Below are 10515 nucleotides of genomic sequence, written 5' to 3' on the forward strand. Positions count from 1 at the left end.
TGGTGACAGGTTCCCTTTATTGATGGTTTTTGCTGAGTATTACGTGAACTGGTTGGGGAAGGGGATAAAAGTGTTTCTCTGACATTACTGTTAACTATCCACCATGAACTTTTGCATTAGTAGATCATAAAGTGATGTTTTACGTTGTCTCTTTTGCAGTTAAAAGCTTTTCAGCATACGTTCTAAATAAACGTAACGTTAATGAATACAGTTTAATTGATGTTAATGTGCACTTTAGCCTTGTGGTTTCAATAATTATAATACGTGACACATGAAGAGGTTATACTTGTAAACGTTAGAACACAATAAACATTAATAATTCTCTATGGGGGAGAACAAGGCTGGCCGCCGAGAAAAGAGGTCTTATTGTTTTACGCTGGACCCCCCAAACCAAGGAGTATACATGAAGGTATCCTACATGGACTAGTTTGTGGAGGTACAGAAGTAACAATTTAGTCCCTGTGTCCGAGGGACCCAAAGTCTTCCCTGAAACATTGTAAGACACTGGTATTGTAAATGGCACGTGGTAGGTGGGGGATCTGTTACAGAATTTTCATTAGGGCTGAAAACTTTACAGGGGGCTTTCAAAAACTTTCTGTTTTAATGGTCTCTTTTTTTGCACTTGATCTTACAGCTACATGCCCGTTTCGTTTAATAGCATCCATGGAAGTTTCTGGATCTCTATGATTACAATTTACAGGGTCCCCTAGTGCTGGCTTCTATGCTACCACTATAATAATTTCACCTGGTCCAGTTCCATAGAGGTATTGACTTCTAACTAGGACAACCCCTTTGAAATACCGTACTCTTCAAAGTAAAATACAAATAACCTCCCGCATCAGTGCCGCTTGTTGACAAGCAAAAAAGTGGTCGCTGATGGGCAGCTTTGCTCACACTTCTTTCAGATGATCCTCGGACTTCTGAAGGATGTGTGAAAATTGCAGCATATTAGCGGCTGCTGATCAGCTGCAGTGCTCATGAGGCATAACAAAATCAAACAAACTTCAGCAAACTTGGAGCCAACACAGTTGGAACAGTAGTTGTGCAAGAGATGAATATAGGGTAAGCTATAGTATTTAAGAAGGGGACTGTACGAGCAGTGGATAACCCCCTAAGAGTTTGTTACAATGAGCATTAAATTCAACAATGCGTCAGCATGTATGCATAGTAAAATGATGACAATGCACTCCCAATAGTCCTCCATTACGTATAATGCATTCCCCATAGTCCTCCATTACATTTAATGCATTGCCCGTAGTCCTTCACACAGTATAGTGCACTCACAATTGTCCTCCATACAGTATAATGCACTCACAATAGTCCTCCATACAGTATAATGCACTCAAAATAGTCCTCCATACAGTATAATGCACTCACAATAGTCCTCCATACAGTATAATGCACTCGCAATAGTCCTCCATACAGTATAATATACTCCCACAGTTCTACATATAGTATATTGCACCCCATAGTCCTCCATACAGTATTCTGGCCAACACAATGTTCTCATTAATTAAAAAAAATACAATACTCACCTCTCTTACTTGTTCCCCCGCTGTTCCGGTCTCTGCAGTGATCATTCTTAAGCACTGCACATATCGGCGAGCGACGTCTAGTGTCATCATTGCGCCCGCTGAGACGTCAGATGCCGAGGAAGAAGCGTCAGCAGACGCTCTCTCTTTCATCATTGATTTCAACTGTTTTTCATTCAGGATGCCAATATATTTGAACTTGCAATGACAGACGGGGGCCTCCAGCTCACTGGCCCCTTAGAGCCTGGAGAGCAGACAGAGAGAGGGGTGTGTGGTATCAGTGACTGACACTGCTCCCTGTTACTGTGCTGAATGCCTGCAGTCTGAGGAAGGGGCCAGACGGCCGCAGGCATTCACCCTTATAATTTTTTTTCCCTCAAAGTGCGCCCCCTTGGGGAGGAAGGAAGTAATGCCCTAGGTGGGTGCCTACCCTGCCTTCTCCTTGTCCTGGCCCTGCACTGCGCATGCAAAAAGGAAGCACTGTCTCTCCTCTGCATGACTGGCTCTGAATATATGTAATGTCAGCCATAACATCTTACATTGATGAGACTGGAAGAAAAGGTTGAGAATTCCTGTATGATACCTTACACAAAGTGTGAAAATAAATTGATTGTCACAGAGATCAGGGAAATGGTGACACTTTGCAAAGCTAAGTATATTAAAATACATTTTGGGGGCTGGAAAAAGGCAGTTTTTTCCTTAAAGAGGACCTATCACCAAGTTAAAAGTGGCCAGTTCTTGCTCTTATGTTTTTTTCATGTTTGTTTCTTTAGATGCGCCATACTGTTCCAGAGATACAGGCCTTCCTTTTTATTTACTGCTAATTAATATGATCTTTTTCCAATGGGGCTTGGCTCACAGAATTCACCAGGGCGGGTCTTTAGGCTACTCTAGATCCTACTCTAGATCCTGTGAGCACTGCCCCCTTGATAAAGACTAGAAAAATTATCACTAAATAACAATGCTCATATCTCATCTAATGATGGATTATAAAGAAAAGAAAAATAAGTGGAGCAGGAGGAATAAATAAGAGCAAAAAACAGGCCCCCAGGTCATCCTTAAGTAGTCATAAAAATCCCGTTTAAACTATGCCGAGTGCCTAATAAATAAAACATCGGAGAGGAGATGCATTTGATCACCAAGTTGGTTTCTCCCTTATTGGCTCATATTTTTATCAATTTTTGTGCTCTGAAGATGTGTTTTGTTTTGCCCGGAGCGGGATACTCAAGTCGCCGGGCAGCATTAGATTCAGGAGGTCACGGGGGTGGCGGCCGTGTCTGGTGCCTGTGCTCCAGGGACAGTGAAATGGGGGTTGAAAAAATAAAGTAAAAATAAAAGAAGTTTGGAAAAAGAGTACGTGACGCCAGTTGGAGTGTTTGACTGTAGTATATCTGGCACTGCAGATGATCCCTGGGGAGGTAGATGGTGATGGCAGTGCAGATGTTTAACCCCCTCCAACCAGGGCAGACCCCCAGAGATTGTGATGGAAGTAGAAGGCACAGAGTAATAAGGCAGGAGACAAGGAAAGTCACTTTATCATTTACGATTGTTCAGGTGCAGTTCAGAGGAGATATTACAACTCTCATCAGGTTTACAGTCTGCTCTGCAGAATGGGAGTTATCATTCTCTCTGCTGTGACTCAGTGTAAGCTTCCTGCTATTCTAATCCCTTCTGGGACCAAGGCTTCCCGGAGTTTGGAACTTCCAGTACCGCCACTACTCACTGTGTTTTCCTCCTCTGGCAACTTGCAGCTTGGATCCTGTGTGAAGCTCAAGTTCCTTCTTGCACAATCCTTCACTGATCCTAATTTGCTGCAGTCTTCCCAGGGAAAACACTCTGCTGTTGGTTGTATAAACCCACACAGTCTCTCAGCTTACCACCCTGCTCTAAAAGCATGGATGGCCTAGGGGCTGATTCCCTGATTCTTCTTAGCTTTACTCCTGGAGGGAGCACATGTCATGGCTTCCAGGAGTGTTCTCTTCTCCATCTTCCTCCACCTTCTTCTTCACTGAAAACAACAACTCGACTCCTCCCCCTCCCAGTTAGGGTATGTCTGCAAAGCTCTAAGCTTCAGACAAGTAAGGGAGTGAGGTAAATTGTGTGTGCTGTGGTCTCTAGCAGAGAAAGCATAACTCCCATTGCTCACAAAACACATACAAAACAGTACATATTTAACCCTTTTGTGGCGGTAAAGACACAGGGCGCCACTTGTACCACCCCTGAAGTAGGAGGATAGAGGAAACCTGAGCTTAGCTCTTATTATTAGGCTCCTGGGTCTCTTTGGTTTACAATTATTAAATAAACTTAAATTGAAATTGCTTTCCTAAATTGGAAACTGCTTCTTAGAATTAAGCAGCTCATCACTGCTGCTTCAGCTTAACCCCTTCCTGACATCAGACGTACTATCCCATCCATGGGACCCGGGCCCCTATGCCCATGGACGGGATAGTACGTCTAGCGCGATCAGCGGCGCCCACGTGGTGAGCGCCGCTGATCGCGGCCGGGTGTCAGCTGATTATCACAGCTGACACCCGGCACTATGTGTCAGGGGCGGTCACGGACCGCCCCCGACACGTTAACCCTTGCACACCGCGATCAAACATGATCGCGGTGTACCGGGAGTTAAAGGGAAGCATCGGCAGGGAGGGGGCTCCCTCCGTGCTTCCCTGAGCCCCCCACGGCAGCGCAATGTGCAGCGCTGCTGCGGGGGACTCCTTTCTTCCAGGCCCCCGGATCCAAGATGGCGACGGGGGCCTTCGGGGACCTGGAGGAAGCTGGCTTCCTCAGTGCCTGCAAAGCGCAGGCATGAGGAAGCCTTGTGCACTGCCTGTGACAGATTGCTAATCTGTCACAGTGATCTGTGATGTGACAGATCAGCGATCTGTCACAGGACAGTGATGTCCCACCTGGACTATGTAATAAAGTAAAAAAAAAATTAAAAAAAAGTGTAAAAATAATTTTTAAAAAATCGCCAAATAAATTAGTAAAAAAAAAAAAAAATATTCCCCAATAAATTCATTTTTTGAAAATAAAAAAAAACAAAACAAAAAAAGTACACATATTAGGTATCGCCGCGTCCGTAACGATCCGCCCTATAAAAATGTCCCATTAGTTAACCACTTTAGTGAACCCCTAAAAAATTAAAAATAAGAAACTAAGCAAAAAATAATGATTTATTATCATACCACCAAACAAAAAGTGTAATAACGCGTGATCAAAAAGACGCATATAAATATCCATGGTACCGCTGAAAACGTCATCTTGTCCCGCAAAAAACGAGCCACCACACAGCATCATCAGCGAAAAAATAAAAAAGTTATAGCTCGCAGAATAAAGCGATGCAAAAATAATTATTTTTTATATAAAAGTTTTCATTGCATAAAAGCGCCAAAACATAAAAAAACGACCTAAATGAGGTATCGCTGTAACCGTACTGACCCGAAGAATAAAACCGCTTTATCAATTTTACCGCACGCGGAACGGTGTAAACGCACTCCCCCAAAAGAAATTCATGAAACGCTGGTTTTTGTTCATTCTGCGTCCCAAAAATCGGAATAAAAAGCGATCAAAAAATGTCACGTGCCCGAAAATGGTACCAATAAAAACGTCAACTCGTCCCGCAAAAAATAAGACCTCACATGACTCGGTGGGTCAAAATACGGAAAAATTATAGCTCTCAATATGTGGTGATGCAAAAACTATTTTTACAATAAAAAGCGTCTTTTAGCATGCGACAGCTGCCAAAAATAAAAACCGCCATAAATAGTAAATCAAACCCCCCGTTATCACCCCCTTAGTTAGGGAAAAATAATAAAATTAAAAAAATGTATTTATTTCCATTTTTCCATTAGGGCTAGGGTTAGGGCTAGGGTTAGGGCTAGGGTTAGGGTTAGGGCTAGGGTTAGGGCTAGGGCTAGGGTTAGGGCTTGGGTTAGGGCTGAGATTAGGGTTAGGGGTGTGTTGGGGTTAGGGTTGGAGTTAGAATTGGGGGTTTCCACTGCTTGGGCACATCTGGGGCTCTCCAAATGCAACATTGCGTCTGATCTCAATTCCAGCCAATTCTGAGTTGAAAAAGTCCTATGGTGCTCCTTCCCTTCCAAGCTCTGCCATGCGCCCAAACAGTGTTTTACCCCCACATGTAGGGTATCAGCCTACTCAGGACAAATTGCAAAACAATTTTTGGGGTCCAATTTCTCCTGTTACCCTTAGGAAAATAAAAAATTGGGGGCAAAAATATCATTTTTGTGGAAAAAAATGATTTTTTTATTTTCACGTCCGAGCGTTATAAACTTCTGTGAAGCACTTGGGGGTTCAAAGTGCTCACCACACATCTAGATAAATTCCGTGGGGGGTCTAGTGTCCAAAATGGGGTCACTTGTTGGGAGTTTCAATAGTTTAGGTACATCAGGGGCTCTCCAAACGCACATGACACCCGCAGACCATTCCATCAAAGTCTGCATTCCAAAACGTCACTACTTCCCTTCCGAGACCCGACGTGTGCCCATACAGTAGTTTTCTCCCACATATGGGGTGTCAGCGTACTCAGGACAAATTGGACAACAACTTTTGCGGTCCAATTTCTCCTGTTACCCTTGGGAAAATGAAAAAATTGGGGACTAATTGATCATGTTTGTGGAAAAAATACGATTTTTTTATTTTCATGCCCGGGCATTATAAACTTCTGTGAAGCCCTTGGGGGTTCAAAGTGCTCACCACACATCTAGATAAGTTCCTTAGGGGTTCTCGTTTCCAAAATGGGGTCATTTATGGGTGTTTCCACTGTTTAGGTACATTAGGGGCTCTCCAAAGGCAACATGACACCCGCTGACCATTCCATCAATGTCTGCATTCCAAAACGTCACTACTTCCCTTCCGAGCCCTGACGTGTGTCCATACAGTAGTTTTCTCCCACATATGGGGTGTCAGCGTACTCAGGACAAATTGGACAACAACTTTTGGGGTCCAATTTCTCCTGTTACCCTTGGGAAAATAAAAAAATGGTGACTAAAAGATCATGTTTGTGGAAAAAATACGAATTTTTTATTTTCACGCCCGGGCGTTATAAACTTCTGTGAAGCACTGGGGGGTTCAAAGTGCTCACCACACATCTAGATAAGTTCCTTGGGGGGGTCTAGTTTCCAAAATGGTGTCATTTGTGGGGGGTTTCCACTGTTTAGGTACATCAGGGGTTTCCAATCGCGACATGGTGTCCGATCTCAATTCCAGCCAAAAACGTCAAATGGCGCTGCTTCCCTTCCGAGCTCTGCCATGCGCCCAAATAGTGGTTTACCCCCACATGTGGGGTATCAGCGTACTCAGGACAAATTGCACAATAACTTTTAGGGTGCTGTTACCCTTGGAAAAATAAGAATTGAGGGTGAAAAGATCATTTTTGTGGAAAAAATATGATTATTTAATTGTACGGCTTTATGTTATAAACTTCTGTGAAGCCCTTGGGGGTTCAAAGTTCTCACCACACATCTAGATAAGTTCCTTAGGGGGTCTAGTTTCCAAAATGGTGTCATTTGTGGGGGGTTTCCACTGTTTTGGTACATCAGGGGTTTTCCAATCGCGACATGATGTCCGATCTCAATTCCAGCCAAAAACGTCAAATGGCGCTGCTTCCCTTCCGAGCTCTGCCATGCGCCCAAATAGTGGTTTACCCCCACATGTGGGGTATTAGCATACTCAGGACAAATTGCACAATAACTTTTAGGGTCCTGTTACCCTTGGGAAAATAAAAATTGGGGTGAAAAGATCATTTTTGTGGAAAAAATATGATTTTTTAATTGTACCGCTGTACGTTATAAACTTCTGTAAAGCCCTTGTGGGTTCAAAGTTCTCACCACATATCTAGATAAGTTACTTGGGGGGTCTAGTTTCCAAAATGGGGTCACTTGTAGGGGGTTTCCACTGTTTAGGTACATCAGGGACTCTCCAAACGTGACATGGCGTCCGATCTGAATTCCAGCCAATTTTGCATTGAAAAAGTCAAACGGCGCTCCTTCCATTCTGAGCTCTGCCATGCGCCGAAACAGTCGTTTCCCCCCACAAATCAGGTATCAGCGTACTCAGGACAAATTGCACAATAACTTTTGCAGTCCAATTTCTCCTGTTACCCTTGGTAAAATAAAAAAATTGAACCTGAAGTATTTTTTTTGTAAAAAAAAGTTAGATGTTCATTTTTTTTTAAATATTCAAAAAAATTCCTGTGACGCACCTAAAGGGTTAATAAACTTCTTGAATGTGGTTTTGAGCACCTTAAGGGGTGCAGTTTTTAGAATGGTGTCACTTTTGGGTATTTTCTATCATATAGACCCCTCAAAGTGGCTTCAAATGTGATGTGGTCCTAAAAATAAAATGGTGTTGTAAAAATGAGAAATCGCTGGTCAAATTTTAACCCTTATAACTTCCTAACAAAAAAAAATTTGGGTTCCAAAATTGTGCTGATGTAAAGTAAACATGTGGGAAATGTTAGTTATCAAGTTTTTTGTGTGCCGTATCTCTGTGATTTAAGGGCATAAAAATTCAAAGTTGGAAAATTGCAAAATTTTCAAAATTTTTGCCAAATTTCCGTTTTTTTCACAAATAAACGCAAGTTATTTGAATGAAATTTTACCACTAACATGAAGTACAATATGTCATGAGAAAACAATGTCAGAATCACCGGGATCCATAGAAGCGTTCCAGAGTTATGACCTCATAAAGGTACAGTGGTCAGAATTGTAAAAATTGGCCCGGTCATGAACGTGCAAACCACCCTTGGGGGTGAAGGGGTTAAAGGGTAACTAACTATATTTTCAAGTTAATTTTCAGAATAAGTTACAATGTGTGTACATAAAGAATAACACTATATCTTCTACTATTGCTTGTATATTGCATTTATATCCAGGTTTACCCCATGCAGGCTCTATCTCTAATTTTCATTTCTCTCTTAGGTAATGGTTGGAAACTAGCTACTATGATGTCTCCTATACTCAGCATAAACAGACATAAGGGATTCCTGCTTTACTTTCCTATGGTAGTACACAAAGAGTTGCAGAAGAGGCATGGAGGAAATCAAATAGCATCACTGAGCAGTGTAGCTGTGAACGCAACTTGTGGGAAATGTTAGTTATCAAGTTTTTTGTGTGCCGTATCTCTGTGATTTAAGGGCATAAAAATTCAAAGTTGGAAAATTGCGAAATTTTCAAAATTTTTGCCAAATTTCCATTTTTTTCACAAATAAACGCAAGTTATTTGAATGAAATTTTACCACTAACATGAAGTACAATATGTCACGAGAAAACAATGTCAGAATCACCGGGATCCAAAGAAGCGTTCCAGAGTTATGACCTCATAAAGGTACAGTGGTCAGAATTGTAAAAATTGGCCCGGTCATGAACGTGCAAACCACCCTTGGGGGTGAAGGGGTTAAAGGGTAACTAACTATATTTTCAAGTTAATTTTCAGAATAAGTTACAATGTGTGTACATAAAGAATAACACTATATCTTCTACTATTGCTTGTATATTGCATTTATATCCAGGTTTACTCCATGCAGGCTCTATCTCTAATTTTCATTTCTCTCTTAGCTAATGGTTGGAAACTAGCTACTATGATGTCTCCTATACTCAGCATAAACAGACATAAGGGATTCCTGCTTTACTTTCCTATGGTAGTACACAAAGAGTTGCAGAAGAGGCATGGAGGAAATCAAACAGCATCACTGAGCAGTGTAGCTGTGAACGCAACTTTAGCACAAGCTAATACACTTCCTAAAAAGCTGCAGAATCATGCGTTTTTGTATCTGGCTCTACCCTTCATGTCCTCCACCTCCACTTTCCATAGAATTTACCATGCTCTGTAAAGTGACACATCACTGTGCTGGCAGCTTGTCTTGCTTTGTCTTGACTTTACAGCAATATTGCTAGCGATATCACAGTGTGTAACGGGGGCTTTACACAGAGTCAGTCCACACCCCGGCCCCTTGCACATAAAATGTTCTAATCCCAGCCCTGGGACACAGTGGGTTACCTCAGTCCTGCAGCTGTTCTCCACAATGGGACAATGTCCTCCGGATGAAACCACGCTTCACACTGTATAGGACCCAAAAGTGGCAACTTGTATTTTAATAACAGAGATGTAGAAATAAACAAGAGAAGGATGATTTCTATTCCGTCCCTAGACACAGCAACGGCTGCAGCAGCAAAGTCCATGACTCTCAGTAAGCTCTCCGGAGCCAAAGTCTCTGGTGGGGCACATATCCAGTCCTTGTGCCCAACAGTCCTGGCAGCCTATAGCCTTCCCAGCCAGGGGTCAGTTCAGTCCCAGATGGGGACACATGTCCTACCTCAGGCACTCATGCCTGGGCTCTGAATAAGAAGCAGGAGCTTCCTGCTCCCAAGAGGCTGCGAGTCCAGCCCACAAGCTAACCCTTTGCTGTCCCTAGCCTACATACAGACAGCAGCTAATATAGTGAACAAATGACAATACATAGATAATTAAAGGGAAATTCACATACTAAAATAGTGCAACCACAGTACAGCAGCAATACACATGGACATTTTACAGTAAGACATTAACAATATAGGTACACGATCCGGGTACCGCCTAAAGTGCATGGGGACAACACATAGGAGAGAGGGGAAGCAATGGGGTTCTCCGCCACCTCCTTACACCCATCCCTCCAAAAACATGGCCGTCCCCGACCATAACGACCTCTGTACAATTAGCAGCAACACATGCATAAAAACTTCGGTGATATATAAAAAAAAACTTCAGTGCAACAAGGTTCAAATAACATCAGCGGAAGAGTCCCAGTCGTCCTCTGTATGGGTCCACATGATCCTGGTCCTACTGTCCCTGAGACCGTTAAAACCAGTATCCGAGCCCTATGGCCAACTTATTATACATTTTTTTAACCCGGCTCGATCCTCGGGTCCTCCTAATGGTTGTCTTCCCCTCCCTCCTTTTAAGAGACCACAGGCTTGTAGATGGTGGT

The sequence above is a fragment of the Dendrobates tinctorius genome, unplaced genomic scaffold (assembly GCF_039654945.1).
Source record: "Dendrobates tinctorius isolate UK_male_01 unplaced genomic scaffold, ASM3965494v1 ptg000021l, whole genome shotgun sequence".
NCBI lineage: Eukaryota > Metazoa > Chordata > Amphibia > Anura > Dendrobatidae > Dendrobates > Dendrobates tinctorius.